This window comes from Ixodes scapularis, unplaced genomic scaffold (genome assembly GCF_016920785.2).
Source record: "Ixodes scapularis isolate PalLabHiFi unplaced genomic scaffold, ASM1692078v2 PGA_scaffold7__128_contigs__length_106722199, whole genome shotgun sequence".
Lineage (NCBI taxonomy): Eukaryota > Metazoa > Arthropoda > Arachnida > Ixodida > Ixodidae > Ixodes > Ixodes scapularis.
The window spans coordinates 95,559,161-95,577,338 of record NW_024609882.1 but is presented as its reverse complement, the minus strand read 5'-3'; the positions used below and the strand labels follow the sequence as shown (position 1 = coordinate 95,577,338).

Genomic DNA, 18,178 nt, shown 5'->3' with positions numbered 1-18,178 from the left:
ATCCTTAGTCTTTATTAGATGTGCTTGAGCTCCGTCCTTCTCCCTGACAAAAATCTTGCCGTTTTTATACCAAGCGTACTGGAACCTGTTTGTTTTTGCCCATTCTTTCGTTTCCCACAGTAGTGCCTTATCTTGCTGCGTTAAGTTTTCCAAGATATATGTCTTACTCCGAGCATTCCTTAGTCGTGACCGCCGGTCTAGCCACATATCGCGTGTCACCTGGCTGACAAAGCGAACAATGACTCCAGGGATCTTGTCTGCACGTGAGGGAAGTCTGTGTGCTGCGATAATTTGATCCGATGTCAGATCAGGCACATCCAAGTTTTTTGCCACTTCATTTATTTTAGACAGCAGATCTTCTTTTTCGCTTGCAGGAATCCCATGCAGTTCGAGGTTTTGCCTGCGATTTCTCCATTCAAGATCGTGCACCTTTTGTTTTAAGTGTTCTATTTCCAACTCTGCGTTCGTCTTTTCCAAGTTTGTAACCCTTTTATTTAAACTTTTTATTTCTTCGTCCTGTTCACCAACGCGCTTGAGCATGACGTCATAGTTGTCCGACATATGCTGGAGTGACTTTTCCATTCCATCTACTGTTTCCTTAAGGTTTAAAAGTGTGTCAAGCTTAGCATTCATGCCAACCAGGAGACTAGCTACATTGAGTTCACTGGTTTGCACGTCGCTCTGAGTGCCGGAAGCGGCACCTTGTTCTCTAGGTTGCCTACTGCTTTGACTGCTCCGAGACTTAGCAGCTCTGCAAGTCTGGCACCGCCAGGTTTTTCGGATATTTGCATTATTTTTAAGTGTCGCTTCGGAAATTCCGGCACAATTGCCTAAGTGATAAGAATATTGACACTCCGTGCATTTAACCTGTAATTCACTTTCCGACATATCTTCAGCACATGCCGGACATATAACATCTGTACCATGGGCCATTTTCTTTGTAAAACAGAATCACGCAATAAACACAAAAAAAATACAGCAAAAAACCACGAAACAAAACACAACAGCAGCAGCAGCAGCAGCAGTGAATCACGGAGGGAAAAAAGAAGATTTATACAACGTGAAGAAGACCAACCTGAAATGTCGAGATGAGGCGTTTAGTCTCAGTACAGCGTACTGCCGCTGCTGCTGTGCGTCCGCAAGTCGAGAGTGCCTCCTTTATAGGGGTGGTGGCGTGGCCGCGGTGCCGCTGGTCCTATCTGCCGATTGCCGGCGGTGCTCCCAAGCACAGCCACGTGCAAATGGCGCTGATTTCTTTCACCAATCGCCGATGAAGCTCCCGGTCACAGGCATGAGTAGATGATCCAGGGCACGATGACGGTGTTTCAGGGCGATGAAGTCCGGTAGAAGTGTGCTCCGCAACTGAAATGTCGAGATGAGGCGTTTAGTCTCAGTACAGCGTACTGCCGCTGCTGCTGTGCGTCCGCAAGTCGAGAGTGCCTCCTTTATAGGGGTGGTGGCGTGGCCGCGGTGCCGCTGGTCCTATCTGCCGATTGCCGGCGGTGCTCCCAAGCACAGCCACGTGCAGATGGCGCTGATTTCTTTCACCAATCGCCGATGAAGCTCCCGGTCACAGGCATGAGTAGATGATCCAGGGCACGATGACGGTGTTTCAGGGCGATGAAGTCCGGTAGAAGTGTGCTCCGCAACTGAAATGTCGAGATGAGGCGTTTAGTCTCAGTACAGCGTACTGCCGCTGTACCGTCAAGTGCTGCCATCTGTCGGCCATCTAGGAAAGCTTTTTCTGTCCTCATTTGAGGACACCATGCAGGGAGGCAAGGCATGAATGAGAACATATTCTGTTGAGAAAAAGAAAAACTAAAAAGATACGTCCTCATGTGTGGACCTGATGCATGAGAGGGTTAAATCTAGCGGGTAACTGAAATCATTTTTTTTCTTCTTTTTGGAGGGATAATTTAAGTCGATCGTCAGTGTAGATCGAAGTGTCTTTTTTTTTTCTGAGTTTCATCACATGTATTAATTCGTTCGCCTCTTTCACGACCATTAGTGCTGATTGCTCTTACTGCATTTCCTTTTTTTCCATAGTTTAATCGCATTTGTAACTTCGTTACCTCTTTCACGGTACATACAGTAAACACCTAGTTGTGACTAGCGTTCTTTCCCATCTATGTCTCCTTCGTGTGTTTTCTCTGTGCTGTATTGTAAATAAGAAAGGGGAACTTAAATGTACCATTTTTATATTTATATGGCTTTGTTATTTTGCTATGTGTATATCTGATAGACCTGGGGCAAAAAAGTTATATATTTATCGTTCTCTATTCCAAGCTCGTCATTGGCGATAAGGTAAAAAAAATTAAGGCGGTTTATTCTCCTTCTTTCCTGTGGGGTTTCCAGGCCTGCGTCATTACAGAGTTGGAGATACATATGAGGAGTGCATATTATACACAAAAAAGGCGCACTGCTAGTCTTTGCGTTCGCTCAAGTTTTGAAATACAAGATAAGGTATGTGGATCCCAAATGACGCTTTCATATTCTAGCACTTCATTTATTTCGGCAGTGTTCATGGGGGTATTTTTGGAATAGTGTAGTGTTGCTACATTGTGGAAATTGAAGTTATTTTACTTGTCAAAAAATATTATTGAAATAGTATGATGTTAATTTTTTTTTTTTTTTTACTTTACCCCCGTGATCAACCCCTAGGAGGCACCAAGGTTGCCTTGGACAAAGCAAGTCAAGAGTTTCCCCAAACGGTTCCGTCAATCGAGCATCTTGATTTATCAAAGAAGAGTGGGTGCCCAGAGGCACTATAAGGCAAACACATGTTTAAAGCAGAGAAAATTAGGACTGTTCTTTTTTCACCAAGAAGATGGAGCGACCTTTAGGAGAGGAACTGTTGAGTCATCTTTCTCACTGAAGAAACAGTACTGCTGCTATTTTGTGACCAACGCTGATGGGTCTGCTAGGTTTGGCTATTTCACTTGCCCTGCTGGTTTGCGTAATTTCTGGAAGCATGTGCATCCTCTAATGTGGTTCGTGTTGGATCTTCTTCGCTTCGGGTACCTCTTAGTTCCGGATGAAATTGGGTGCACTCAACGTCCATAACAATGGGGCAAAGGAACCTCGGCATAAAGTCTCAAGACAACAGAGTTTTCCCAGTTTATCTTCTGACAACACAACCTGGACAAGATGCAGCCAAGAAGGTGGGCACAAAGAAATCGGAAATTCCCAAAAGCAAGTCATGCCGTCCTACACGAGAGGCACTCAAGTTTTTTGTCAAAGTTGAGATCTTTGTGTGTTGCCTCATGCAGACAGATATAGGTAACTAGAGAGGCAGACTCCTTAGCCAAAAAAAGTGTATTTGAAATATATACAAAGTGTTTTTATTACACATATTTTTTTATATCGGCTCGAGTTCTCTTTTGCAGTAATGTGATTGCTGCGCCAATCGCTCCAAACTGCGCCAATGGGAAAATTAAACACACACCTTTTGGCTGCATTCAGCATGCGTTCAATATGCATTCTAAGCACGTCAAACTTATGGTGTAAGCTATAGCAAATATATTGGAGGTAAGTTTAAAATTGACGTGATGTGAATTCCAAACATATTTACTACATAATAAGCACAATTTGTTTGACCGCATTTAGCATGCATTAAGGATCGATTTCACGTACATCAATTATTAGGTTTTCAACATATTGCAAATACATTACAATCATCCATAAATATACGTGAAGTGAATTTAAAGTGTATAACAATTGTATTGGAATAATTATTTTTAGTCTATATGATACACAATGCAGTGATGCGTACAGTGTACTCAACTGTTAAACATAACGCGGGAGCGGTGGCCGGAGCAGAGCCGTTTATACTGAGAGAGTTTGGCCGATGGGCGGAGCTTGTTGGCCGCTAGAACCAGCGGATTTCGCGATAACACAATATGGCGTTACTTCTTTGTCTTGTTCATTCCTGTGAAATCGCGTAGAGTTCCTATGAGGCAGATCCACAATATGGCGGACGGAAGTAGTCATCCCCCGGTTGTCAGACTACGCTGCTGTGGTTGTCAGACTGCCAAAATCTCCTTAAGAAGGCCAAACTCTCTCAGTATAAACGGCTCTGGGCCGGAGAGACTGCATGCGCCATCTACCGGCTCACTCTGGAAGCTTATGCCGCTGTTGTTTTCTGGAGTTACACTCCCAGCTCCGAAACAATCAGCGATGCGTGACTCGGCGATAAAAAAAAATCGCTTTTTGATTGTTTTTGTTGTTGTTTAAAGAAGGTGGCCTTTATTAGAGAAACTGCAAGATCACCGAGATATGGTAGCCCGGCATGGTAAATGCGTAGATGTGACTAAACAAACTGGAAAAAACAACAAAACAAACAAGTAAAAATTTAAAGCGTGGGTGATAAAGAAAGGAACGAGGAGGTCGTGCGATAATTGTATCGGGGACTGGCGACAATCCCAAGAAGAGCCGGCTTATTCTCGGCCGCATCATTGATTTAATCGCTAGACAGCTCTGCTATCAGTTTCGGCCACCGCTCCCGCGTTATGTTTAATAGTTGAGCACACTGTACATCACCACCAACGCTTTTCTAATGAGCCGTCGCAGACTGTCGCCGCGGACCGGCGAGAATGGGCGGGCCGGGTCGTGTCGATGGCATGTTAATGTCGACAAAAGGTGTCCATGAAACGTGTATCCACGAAAAGTTGCCTATGAAACGTGTTGCGACGAAGCGCCGGGAAAATAAGAAAGTCAGCATTCTACCAGCCGTTGTCACTTGATTCAAACAGCTAATGGAAGGCGACTGCCGGCAGAATTCTGACTTTTTCTCCCAGCTTCCGGAAGAATAGGCACTGCCTAATTCAAAAGATAATCCGGAAGAGTACCTGTAGAAGAACGGTCAATCGTCGTTAAGAAGTCTGCAGTGCAGGGCAATATGAATAGCGGACTAAGATGCAATCCGAGATACATGTCTTGAAACGGGAACAGCGCGAAATTAAACGAGGGACGAGTAGAAGGGGTAACGACAGAGATAGCGCTGACTAGCAACCGAAAGTTTATTTGTGCACAAAGCACGAACAGGAAAAACACACAAACAACCCGTCAAACCGATTCCACGCAAAGTTCATCTGATCGCGGATAAGCGTGTGCGTGGAATCGGTTAGACGGGTTGTTTGTGCGTTTTTCTTGTTTATTTCGTGTTTTGTGCACAAGTAAACTTTCGGTTGCTAGTCAGCGCCATGTCTGTCGTTACCCCTTCTACTCGTCGCTCGTTTCTTTTCGCGCTGTTCCCGTATCGTGATGTCCAACCAACTGGCCCAACTTTATGCGTTGTTGCCAAGATACATGTCCCCGCGGGTACGGCAGAATAACCACACCAACGCAAAGATAAGAAAGAAGGACTCCTTGAAGATTGAACACGACGTACTACAGGGTGTCATTTTCCGATCTGAACACTGAGCGCATCACAAGAATTTCTTTGGCCTCTTTGGAGAAATCTCGCTGGTCGCCAATATACGCGTACGACTTTCGGAGCACTTATAGCGTTGGTACACCTCGAAAACATTGTACGGCAGCCCCACAGGCCGCAGTGCGCACGAAACTAGGTCAGCAAGCAGACATTGCAAAAATGAAACCGGTACTGAGTCATTCGTGAACTCTTTACCACGGGATCACGCTCCTGCCGTTACCCGAGCGCAGAGAGCTGAGTTGGGTGATAAAAAGCGGACCGTTGATTGGTTCGGTGAGCGCACACCTTCTAACACGTTTTCATCTTAGGGAAAGGAAGAGCGAGGAATAAGAAAGCAGAGCTGCTCCAAGGACCGAACGGGGTTCCGCTGACAACTTGGGCAACCAAAGAATGCACACCAGCGAGAGGACCAGTCACTTGTGTCATCTTGTATGTCCGCCCCAAAGTTGAGAGTGCAGTGGATGCAAAGTGGGCTTGGCCTGAGTAACGACGTAGCAATGGCACGGTGGAGCCAGGCAGAGTATGTCGCCTAAACTGTTCCTACTTTTTTGAACAGGCGTGTTGTGGTGCGCTGTCTACCCAGCACAAGCCACGAAGATTCCTACAATCACAACCGTCGTCGCAGATCATGGATGGCTGCCAAGAGTGGAGGGAACGCCAACGCAGAGGCGGGCGACCGAAGCTACCGTCATTCACCGCGCCGAGCTTTTAAAAGGACCGAGAAACTACGACTACTCGAGTGGGCACGGCGGAGCCAGGCAGAGCATGTCGCCTAAACTGTTTCTACTTTTCGAAAAGGTTAGTAGATACTCCCATCTTAAAAGTTTTAGTGGGGACGACCGATTAGTCGTAGTTCTGCCGTGCCCCAAAGTGTTTCTTTAAACATGCTCGGAATGTTGTAAATCCGTCCTGCTGCTGCTGGCCGGTGATATCGAAGAAAATCCTGGTCCTGACTTCAAGGCAATGTTCAACCAACTTCTCCTGGGCCAGAAAAAAATAGCTGATCATATCAAAGAAATTAAAGAAAGTCAAGCCAATTTTCGTAAATAATTGGAAGCAATTATCACCAGAGTAAGCCACTTATATGAATCACTGAAAAAGGTACAGTTGCATGATAGGAAAATATCTGACCTTGAGGAAAGTGTTAAAAAGGTTAGCATTCTTATCTAGTCACAGCAGGATTAACTGATTAATCTGGCGCACAGAAGCCGTCGTAACAACTTGATTGCGTTTGGTATTCCTGAGGGCTTTGAAGAAACTGATGCAGATGTAAAAAAGAGTGTGCTGACTGATCTTTTTGAAAACCTTATGGGTGTTAAGGTCAGCACAATTGAACGAGTTCACAGATCTGGGAAAAAAAGCGCGAACAAGGCAAGACCAATTATCGTAAAGTTTTATGACTATAACGATTAGCTCGAAGCGTTTAGAAACTGCGAAAAAATAAAATGAACCAAAATATCGGTATCTAACGACTATTCGATGGTCACTTTAAGAAGACGAAAGCAATTATGGGAGAGCGCGAGAAGTGACAAAGCCAAGGGGGTGTATGTAAGGCTTGTTCACGATAAGATTGTGATCGATAAAGAAATATATTCGTGGTACGACGAAAGAAATTGTAGAATAAAACTTGCCACCGGGGCGGCAAGACAAGACAAGCATGAATGACGACCAAATAACTTAAAGATTTGAAGCTGATCAATGTTAACGCACGGAGTCTTGTAAATAAAGTGGAGGAACTAGAACACTTGCTTATACATTACGGTCCTGATGTGGTTATAGCAACTGAAACTTGGTTGCGTCCTGAGATAACAGATAGTGAACTGCTCCTGCCAAAGTATAAAATGATACCGAATGACATCGCGCCACGTGGCGGAGGAGTTGCTATAATCCTGAAAGAAAGTATTGACTTGGTTCGAATGCCAGATATCCCAGATAGCGAAAGTCTCTGGAGCAAAATAAGCTTTCTTGACGCTTATTTTATCATTAGAGCCGTCTACAGGTCGCCGAATTCCCCTTTTTTTTTTTTTCTTGAAGGCCATTCATGATTATTTAACGAATAACGTTCAAGCAAACTCCCGCGTTATTATTGGCGGAGATTTTAATCTTCCAGAAATTAATTGGGATAAGCTAGAAACGGGACAAACTGATGTAAAAAGCTCTGAAGTTCTCCTGGATATCGCGTTTGGAAATGGACTTATCCAGATTGTGAGCGAGAGCACGAGGTGTGGATCATTGCTTGATCTTATATTTGTTAATAACCACGCATCAGAATACTCAATTTCAGTGGAGGATGGGATATCGGATTATAAGCTTGTGTTCCTGTGGATGAAAGATACCTTACCGCAACAAAATATTAGAAAACCACCTATCTGCGTATGGGACTTCAGTAGAGCTGATGACGTAAGCATTTTGGATTACCTTGAGATATCTTTGTGTACATCGCAAGTGGGAATGGATGTCAATTGTTTGTGGCTTTGTTTTCAAAGTATTGTCAATTATTGACTAGAACTCTTTGGCCCGAAAAGAAAAAAACTTGTGCGGGAACATAACCCCTGGATGAACCGCGAAATTATTCGGCTAAAACGTAAAATAAAACGAAACCGAAAACAGAGGAAGATAAATCACGGACCCTGAAAAATAAGTTAACACAGGCAATACCAGTCTCTCACGTGCCCTGAAAAATAAGTTAACACAGGCAAAGGAAAGATACTAGACAGAAACCCTAACTCAATTCATGAAAACTTCGCCGCAAAGGTTTTGGCGTCACCTCGGCCCATCCCTAGATTTTTTAGAGCGCAGCTCTTATGCGCCCGTTTCCGGCTTGAGCGGCGTCGGCGTCGCCGTCGGCGTAACCAAGGTCATCTCAAGGTCACGGGACCCCCAAGGTCACGTGACCCCTCCAGGTCACGTGACCTGGGAGGGGTCACGTGACCCCCCCGAGGTAACGTGACCCCTCCTAAGGTCACCTCAAGGTCACGTGACCCCCAAGGTGACCCCCACGTGACCCCCTGAAGGTCACGTGGCCCCAAGGTCACCCCAAGGTCACGTGACCCCGAGGTCACGTGGCCCTTTCCTTAAGGTCACGTGACCTGGAGGGGTCACGTGACCCCTCCAAGTCACGTGGCCCCTCCAGGCCACGCGACTCCTCGACGTCACGTGACCCCTCCCAAGGTCACCATAAGGTCACGTGACCCCCAAGGTGACCCCCACGTGACCCCCCAGGCCACCCCAGGTCACGTGACCCCCCAAGGTCAAGTGACCCCCCAGGCCACCCCAGGTCACGTGACCCCCAAGGTCAAGTGACCCCCGAGGTCACGTGACCCCTCCCAAGGTCACATGACCCCTCCCAAGGTCGCGTGACCCCTAGATCACGCCTCCCCGAGGTCGCGTGACCCCCCCTCCCCGAAGTCACGTGACTCCCCCTTCCCGAGGTCACGTGACCCCCCGGAGCATATTAAAGAATGAGGGGAGGAGGAGGAGAAGGAGGAGGGGTCTACCCTCCCCTCAGTACCCTTCCCCCCTCCTCCTCAAGAGCTGCGCTCCAATTCGGCGTTACAGGGAGTTGTAAACGGCTTTCACTTTTTTTAATATCTGCAAGTGAACAATGAAATTTTTACCGGTCATGGTGAGATGGCTTCTCGATACAATAATTTTTTTCACTCGCTATTTCTTGACTGGCATTGTAACATACCGTCTGTGAAAGGTGTCTCTGCGGAAATGTCTCAGACTGATTTTAGACTGTATATCACAACAAGGTATTTTTTTCTCTTTTATTAAGCCTTGATAGTAAGAAGTCTGAAAGCCCCGACAATATTCTTAACGAATTTTTGCAACGGTACGCAGAATGGGTGTCTGAATACTTGACAATCATATTTCGTGCATCTTTGGATCAACATGTTCTTCCCACCGATTGCTAACCGCTAGAGTCACCCCTGTGTATAAATCTGGCAACAGGTATAACGTTGAAAATTACCGACCAATTTCTCTTGTGTCTGCTGTAAGATACAAGAGCATGTGTTATCGGCTTATCTTTTTGATTACTTTGAGAACTTGCAAGCTTTTAATCCCAAACAGCACGGATTCCGGCGGAGGCTTTCGACAGTCACAGAACTGACAGACTCTATACTCGATTTCATGGCTTGGTTGGATGAAAAGGGGCCAGACGGATGCACTCTGCCTGGACCTTTCAAATGCTTTCGACCGCGTTCCCCATACACAACTTATTCAGAGGCTAAAAGACATAAATTTAAAGGTACTGAGATGGATCTCGGCTTACCTCACCAACCGTACTCAGTTTGTCGATGTTCACGGTGCTCGATCAGCTACATTAAAACTCACGTCGGGGGTTTCCCAGGGGTCGGTGCTGGGACCCCATTATTCCTAAGTTATATTAATGACATCGCAGACAACCTTGGCCCTAAAGCTACCGCCCGCTTATTCGCAGGCGACTGCCTAATTTACTCTAGAATTACATGTCCTGAAGATCAGACCACTTTGAACAAAGCAATAAATATGAGTGGTGCAAGCGGTCGGACATGCAAATTAACCCCACAAAAACTGTATGCTCAAGGATCACAAACAAGATTAAAAACGTTCTTGCTTATAACCACGAACTGGACGATAAAGCATTAATGTTTCTCAGCAATTTTAAATACCTGGATGTAACCGTATCGAGTGATATTAATTGGAAATTCCATATTGGCGATGTTGCGAGCTCCGCAGAAAGAAAATTCAAACGTAACCTTAAATTAGCGACAGAGAAAGTAAAACTTACAGCTTATTTAACATTTGTACGCCCAGTCTTTGAATATGCCAGTGCCGTGTGGGACCCATAAAGAAAAAAAAATTGAAAAATTAGAAAAGGTACAAAGAGCTGCCAGATTTATCACAGCACAATACCGAAGGACTCAGTTTGTCAGTGCGATGCTTACAATCACTTGCAATCACTAGCAGAGCGTCGAAAAGTGGCTAGTCTAAAATTTCTTTATGATACGAAAAAATAGTCTCGACATAGACTAACTGCGATATTTAAAGGCTCGTTCTACTAGAGGACTTAGAAGAGATCACAATGAAATGCTAACGCCAATGATAGCGCGAATCTACCCTTTTAAATATTCCTTCTTTTTACGGACTGTAGTTGAGTGGAACAGCCTGCCCCAAGATGTTTTTGAAGGTGACACCGTTGAGCCTTTTTAGCCCTCTTGAGAAGTCTCGCCCAACAAAATAGTATCTAATTATTATTTTTTGTGCGTATTGTATTTCTTTGGTTGCCTATATTTTCAATGCATTCTCGTGCTGAAGTAGTCATGAAATGTATTTTTCGTGGAATTGCGCGTTAAAAAAATTGGTTGTTTTACCTATATCACACTTCTTTAATGGCCTGTAGGCCAACAGTATGAATAAATGAATAAATAAACAAAGCAATTGCGCCGTGAGGGCCGACTACTTGGGTTTCAAAACTATGGCTGTGTTCCGAATCTTACCCGAATAGATCCGAGTTACTCCGGCGGGTCGTGTCCCGTGACAGCAGAGACAGAGCAACGCTGGACGCGGGTAGGTTTTCGAACGACAAGGTACAAAACCCTTCCACTGAAGCAAGATCGAGAAGTTTGGAACACAGTCTATGCTGCATGCATTTATTTAAAGGTGCATATTCTGAAAGTATTTTTAACATACTAATGTGCTCTTTAGGCACCTTAATGTATTTGAAGCTTTTTTGAAATGTATATTTGTGAAGCATGTTCTCATTCCAATGAGAGTATATTTTAAATAAGCTTGATAGTTTCAGAAATGCATTTTATGTACATTTCTTATATATTAATCATTCATTGATCTTTACCTATTAGATTTAAAACGCATTTTTAATATAGATTATAATATTTTATTATTATACTTCTACTATGCATTCAGTGTTTTTTTGTTGTTTTTTTTAAATCCAAAGTAAGCCTAAACTGCACTTAAAATGTGTTCTAACGTATTTCAAACGCATTAGTTTTTGTTAAGGGCCTCCCCACCGCTTGTAAAGAAGCTCAAGCCGACATTTGAATTTATTGGCGCAGCACTCTGTGAAGTTGCCAACTGCGGTTTTGTGGGAGTTCCTCAATCCATCGATATCATCTATCCATTCCATCACGCTGGAGCAGGCACAGGATCTGGAGGTCCAAACACGTGGGCAAAACTCGAAAGATATTTCGCAAGCCGAGCAGGCCACAATAATAACTACCTCCCAGTTTGAGGACATAATGAGGCGCCCAGAAATCACAAAGAAATTCGTCGTGACGGTGAACCCAAAAAGAGTCTGCCGTACCACGAAGTACATAAAAGTAGGGTTGTTCAACGAACAGTCAGCTGAAATACGAAGAGCTCAAGAACGTGCAAGTGTTTCCAGCGGGCTTGCGTGTAAACCCGGAAGTACCGTTTCGTGCTGCGTACCCCGACACCTCGGCAAAAGTGCGAGTGCGACCCTTTACGAATGTGAGGTCGCAGGACGAAAAACAGCTGCCGATAACTTCACGGAACACGAAGTGTTAGGGCTAAAAGACGTCTGCCTAAGGAATCTGCTCATTCAACGGCATGTGCACACCAACACCGCGGCTCTGCTTCGATCATTCCCGTGGCCAATTTTCTCACATCGACGTAGCAAGAGATGCATGTTTGCGCTTGAACGCATTTTCGTACAGCGAGTTTCGTCATGTATACCGCGTTAGCCTGATGGAAAACACCGTTCGCAGAAAGCAAGGGTGTTAAGAAACGGGTGTACTAGTCTCAGTGGCTGTTCTCGAGGTTGCGAGGTTGCACGGAGTGAGCTGGCGCAGCGTCTGGCGCACGTCGATTTGCGTTCACTTGACGTCGCCATTGCGGCGTTTTCTCTCGCTCGTCGTGCCAGCGAAATCGGAATTGTTTTGTTATTCAGTGTCTGATATGTAGCGACGAGAAGAAAGGGGTACTTACTGCATCGCGCGTACATCTGGAGCAATCCAGGACGACATGAGCAATGCCGGTGAGAAGACGATAGCAGACGACAGATGCACAACCGGCCGAAACCGAAACAGAAACTACCCGTTGACAGTCTTCTGCTCCCAGAGTGCACCTGAACCGCTAGGAACGCTGCTAGCTTGCATACTGCCCATTTCGGAGCCGCGCAGTGGGGGAAGGCGGGTGTAACACTGGGCGCGTGTCAAACCCCCCCCCCCCCCCCCCCCCCCTTTTCAAGCCGCTCCGCGGCGGCAGTTTGCGGATAGCAGAATATAAAATATTAACCCAACTTGGGCCTTCCGTGCAAGACGCCTGTTGGCGCCCCGCCGGCGGCCAAAGTATGCCCCGCTCACCCCCCCTCAGACTTGTTCGTAACGCGTTACAAGTAATGAATTACTTGTAATTGATTACATTTTACTGTAATGTTGTAACGCTGCAATTACTTCCTTTAAAGGGCAACTCCACTCAATTCCGTAGATTTCGGGATAATGAGTGATTTCGAATTAAAAAGCCCTAGTAAAACACACTACGCCGTTTGCTTCGCGAAAAATGGGATATATATTTTTAAATCTAATTTTAAACACGAGCGGGAAATCGAAACCGAAACTTCGGCTCCGTCCGGCAACACTGGCCTCGGGCCGCCAAGTACATGGCCATCACGTGGTACGAGATGTCACGTGATCCTCGGCCCAACGACGAGCGGGATGGGGGCGGGCGTGTGGCAGGCGCGAGTGTCGTCTGCACCGCACTCTTCGCCACGTTTTGGTGTCTACGGCATTCGACGACGTTTGCACAACTGCGGCATAAGGGGGTGTTCAAACAGGACACTACAAAACGCACGACTCCGACAAATCGTGAAAATTGAAGCCGACGCGCCCGCTTCAATTTTCAAGATTTGTCGGAGTCGTGCGTTTTGTAGTGTCCTGTTTGGACACCCCTTAAAGGGGCCCTGCAATCATATTTAAGCGTCTACCTTTTTTGCGGTTTCCACGTCTCTTGGGATTCGGGCAAGCCAGCGAGCACGGAGAGAGTAACTAAATATCAGTGCATCATATTTTAACCGAACGACGTGGAAACCTCCTCCACCGACGGGGGCGACCCGCGGTACCGAAAGCGCGCGAAATGTGACGTCTCTGGTCCTGGGCTTACTACTGGTCAGAGCGGCTAAAAGCTTCTTTTTAGTCGAAATACAAAGTATAAGTGGCGCGAACCGTTTCAATTATTTAGAAAAGTAGTTTTTGTTCAGTATTTTTAGATCAGAAGAGAAACAAATGCAGTTTATAAAGTACGGAAACAAGAAATGACCCGTCGACATACCCGCCACCAAGCGGTGGATAAGGCGACGCATACTAGAAAAGAGTAGTGGGATCAGGCGCCGACACGGAAAGGTCCCGGATGTACGCGGCGGCGCTACGGTCGTTTACGGACTGGAGGATCCGACCGGCTCCGAGCGTTCCGAAGGCCTTCAGCGAGTAGCTTTGTCTTGAAGTTGGCCATTTCGCGGTACGGCAGTGCGAAGGTACTCCCATTCTGAACTGATCTTTACCCCGTGTTTGCTGTCGTTTGTGGCCAATGAAGTGTCATGCCGAATTAGTGTTTAATCGCGCAGCAAACGCAATGAGAGCCGCTCTGGCTGCCCGCTGTATACAGCCTATCCAGAACACGTTTTAGTGGCGCCCTCTCGCGCCGTCGACACGGCAGCGCGGCAGCTGTGAGCGCTCGTTGAGCTCACTATCCCTCCTCTAGTTCACGGCCACTCAAGCAACCAAGGACGTCATGAGGGAGGTTAATTTTTGCTTGTTTTTGTAATTTTAATTTGCGTATAACTTTTAAAATAAAGCGAAATTCGAGAAAAGAAAAGTTACATTAAGCTACTACGGTCCGTGCGCTCAGGTTTGGTGCAAATTAAAAATTAGTAAAAAAGTGCTTCAGGGCCCCTTGAAGCCTGCGACTCTGCGCACGTGGTGTCCATAGTGTGGACGAAACTCCGAGAGGAAATAATCACAAACGGTGAGACGACGACGGTGGTTGTGACGCGGAAGACGGTGGTAACGGCGGGTCCACGGCGGGCGGTTGGTCTGCTCCCAAGAAGCGCGCTGAGCAGGCGCGTACGCCAATCACGTGGACACCGCTGAGCGCCGAGAGGCAACGTAGCTGACGTCATGCGCTACGCTCGATCGGAGAAGTAAAAACAAGCAAAAGGGGGCCATGATGATGACGTTTAGCTCAATGTTGGCTCCGCCCATGCCGTAGCCTTGACTGCGCTGTTGGTTGCGCCTGAATTCGCCCGCTCGAGTCAGCCGATTTCGGCAACTTGGCGAGTTGCAAAGTTTGCCGGACCGTTTAAGAAACATTTAGACAGAACTGCGTCGTAACATTTCACGTGTGGTCTTCCATGGGCGATACTGAAGAGGACTGCATTGTTTTTTCAAAACCAAAAATTAAGCGGAGTTGCCCTTTAAGAAGTAACGCTCCTTGTAATTGAATTACTTTTTTGCTGTAATCGATTACAAAATTACCGATTACAAGTTTTCTGGACATTTATTTTCCTTTTTGTGCTTGTGTGTTGGGGGGGGAGGTTAGATGTGCTGAAGTCACTCAGCTCTGGGCACAATAACCTTGGGTAACGGTCTTTTTTTTTTTACCATTAAGCATGGTATTTTGAGTATTAGTAGGCCTCTTCACTATGCTTAGTTTCCTGGGTACATAATCTTTTTTTTTGGTACACCGGAGAGTACGTTCGGCTATGAAAAATTTCCTTATCCAGCCTCTTGTGAGTAATGTATTTAAACAGCGCTCTTTTTATTATATATTTTTTCACGAGAGGGATGGGTTGTGTTTCCGGAACAACTGAGCGCGAGAACCCCAAGGATTCTACTACCGTTATAAAAAAAAGTTGAATGAAAAGTATCCTGGCAAGTAATTGATTACATTAGAGTAATTTTTCGATTACTTTTTTGAGGCTGTAATTGTAATTGTAATCGGTTACTTTCCACAGTGAAGTTATTGTAATTGTAATCGGTTAGTTTCCACAGTGAAGTAATTGTAATTGTAATCGGTTACTTTTTTCAGTAACGTGTACAAGTCTGCGCCCACTGCACCTCGGTTGCTAGGCGTTACGTCAGGCGGCGGGAGTGCGGGGGCACGCACTGGACGCCCTCGGAAGCTCCTGCCGCCTGCTTTGGACACCCGTGGGCGGTCACGGGTTGCGGTTCCCTCCTACGCCCTGCCGCGCCGTTCTTGACGCGCAGTAGCTACCGTTTCTCCGGGCCATAAGCCCACGGTGTCGTATAGCCCCTATATACGCAATATCTATGCACAAAACCGAAATGGCTCTTTCGATTTCTGAGCATCGAGCGCACGTCATTCATACACACGCTAAGTGACCTGATCTGCTTGCACCGGGGAGGCCTTTCAGGAATGTTGACCCCGCGGAAAAGTGCAGAGAGGCTGCATTCAATATGCTTTTTTTGGAGTATATAACCGCTGCACGAAAGCTGACGCATTTCTTCAAGAATCACCGTCGCAGCGGCAGCGATTTCGGCCCAATTCTTCCGTAGTCTTTGATACGTACATTAGCTACTCAGTAAATTATGTCCATCAGTTATGTAACAGGTTACAAGGCATTCCGTTTGATTTTTCGGAATATTCAGTGGAATCCGTCGAGTGCAGACTGTCCTTGCGGAATGGTAAATTTCTTGTGCTTGTTTCTTCTTGTAGACCACCTGCGTCTGCCGTCGAATATATCGAAACTTAATAAAAGGCCCTTTCGCCAATTGTGTACGACCATCTTGCGTTGGGAGGGGACTTTTTTCCAGGCATTCATTGGGATGAAAGGCTTCCGATTGCCTCGAATGCATCTGCGCAGTACAAAACGTTTGACAGCTTTATTTCGAGTTTTGCTTTGCAAAACCAGGTTCGATTTTCTACGCGTTTCGATGCTAGATGAAATAGCACGTTGGATTTAATATTCAGCAATGATAGTTCTATTGCATCATCTGTTTCAACTCTTCCTGGCATCAGCGATCATTCGATAGTAATCTTAAGAAATAAAGTGCGCAAAGAAATAAATAGCGAGTATGACCCCGAGGAAAATACTTTTTTTAAGATAAAGGTGACTGGCGAGCATGGCAGACGAGCTTTTTAATATTTTCGCTTCGTTCCAAGAACCCAGTTGTCATGTTGATATAGATACGTTATGGGATGTGTTTAAAACAAAGTTAGAAGCCCTCGTTGACACTTACATTTCCTCAAAAGTTATCACGCCCAGAAAACGGAAAAGTAAACCATGGATGAACGAAGAGCTACGAACTATTAGTAATAAAAACAGGCATGCATATGTGAAATAGCGAACAGATAGCAATCCTTATACTCTGTGCCGCCTAAGAGAACTCACAGCACTTCTTAAAAGTAAGGTGTCGTACTTGAAGACTATATACCTCCACTACCTCGACGATAGATTAAAGCAAAACCCGAAGGAATCCTGGAAGTTCGTAAAAGCATCCAAGGACGACACGACAGGCATTTCTCCAGTCAGCGATTCAGATCGGCTCGTTGAAAATGATAAGGAAAAAGCGATACTCTTCAACAACTATATTGAATCCGTATTTTCGTCACCCATAGTGGGTGTCCTTTAAGCTTTTTTGCCTACAGAAAATAGCATAACTGACGTCGAAATAAGCCCAAGACGGATTCTAAAAGTCATAAACAATTTATATGAAAATAAATCTAGCGGCCCAGACGCGATTTCAAGCCGAGTACTAAAGGAGCATTCGGGTATTTTGTCCTTTTTCTTGTACGCATTATTCGATAATTCTTTACCTTCTGGTGACTACCCACGCAATCGGAAAAAGCGAATGTTGAGCCGGCTCACAAAGGCGGGGAAAAAAAGAAAAGCAGAAAACTACAAAGCTATTTTCCTACTTTCTGTATGGCCAAAAATATTAGAACATATAATTAATGGCAACTTTGTGAAAAATCCGGACAGAAATAATTTTTATTCCAAATCAGCACGGTTTCAGAAGCGGTATTTCGCGTGATACTAAGCTAGTTGAATTTTACCTCTTCTTCATCCAAACCAAGTACGCGCGTGTGCGTGCTGCATTAAGCAAGGTTGCAAGCATCACAACTACGACGAGTTCTTCCTTGTGTGTGAGACGAAGATCAAGTTGGCCGTGCTCCCAGACTCATCACGTCGGAAGATGACGCGACATTTTCAGGTCAGTGGGTGATTTCAAGATTTAAGGCGGAGTCACTTAGGCATCGATTCTCAATCCATTCTCATCTCAAAAATGCAGGAATGTGGGTCGAAGCCCTCACTCTGACTGGTACCGGTTATTTCACTGGCTACAGAAAAGTGTGCAAGTTAATGCGGCTTTTGTTACTCGTGTAGAATGTTTTTGACCCCAGCATATAATAAATCTGCGTTTGTTTGCGCTGGATAAACAAACTGTAAAATCTTTAGACACGGAGACTGGCTTTCGAATGCACGAAAACTCAGTCGCGCATGAGCGTTGCCATTGAGGATTTTCTACACAGGTATGAAACCCAGACGACCAGGCAAGTCAATCGTAACCAACTTTACTAGAACACTCAGTTGGGAAACTCGCCGTCGAAACCTGGGCCGCTGGCGTCCACCGAGACCGAGCTAAATACGACAACAGCGCCACTCTTTTTCGTTTGTCTGTACTGCGGTCACCTTGAGCTTTTAGAAAGCATGTTGTTGCGTGAAAACAAACGGAAAAAACTGTTTTTGTAGTAACTTTATTGGAG

The 18,178-nt window shown here is 45.6% G+C and overlaps 1 protein-coding gene and 1 pseudogene across 2 annotated transcripts in view; one reads left to right on the top strand and one right to left on the bottom strand.

Moving 5' to 3' along the window:
• The window catches only part of LOC8025085 (protein cycle), a 269,570-nt gene that overhangs the window by 229,098 nt on the left and 22,294 nt on the right, over positions 1-18,178 (bottom strand). The window lies entirely within an intron of this gene.
• LOC115321754 lies at positions 5,954-7,096 on the top strand (annotated as a pseudogene).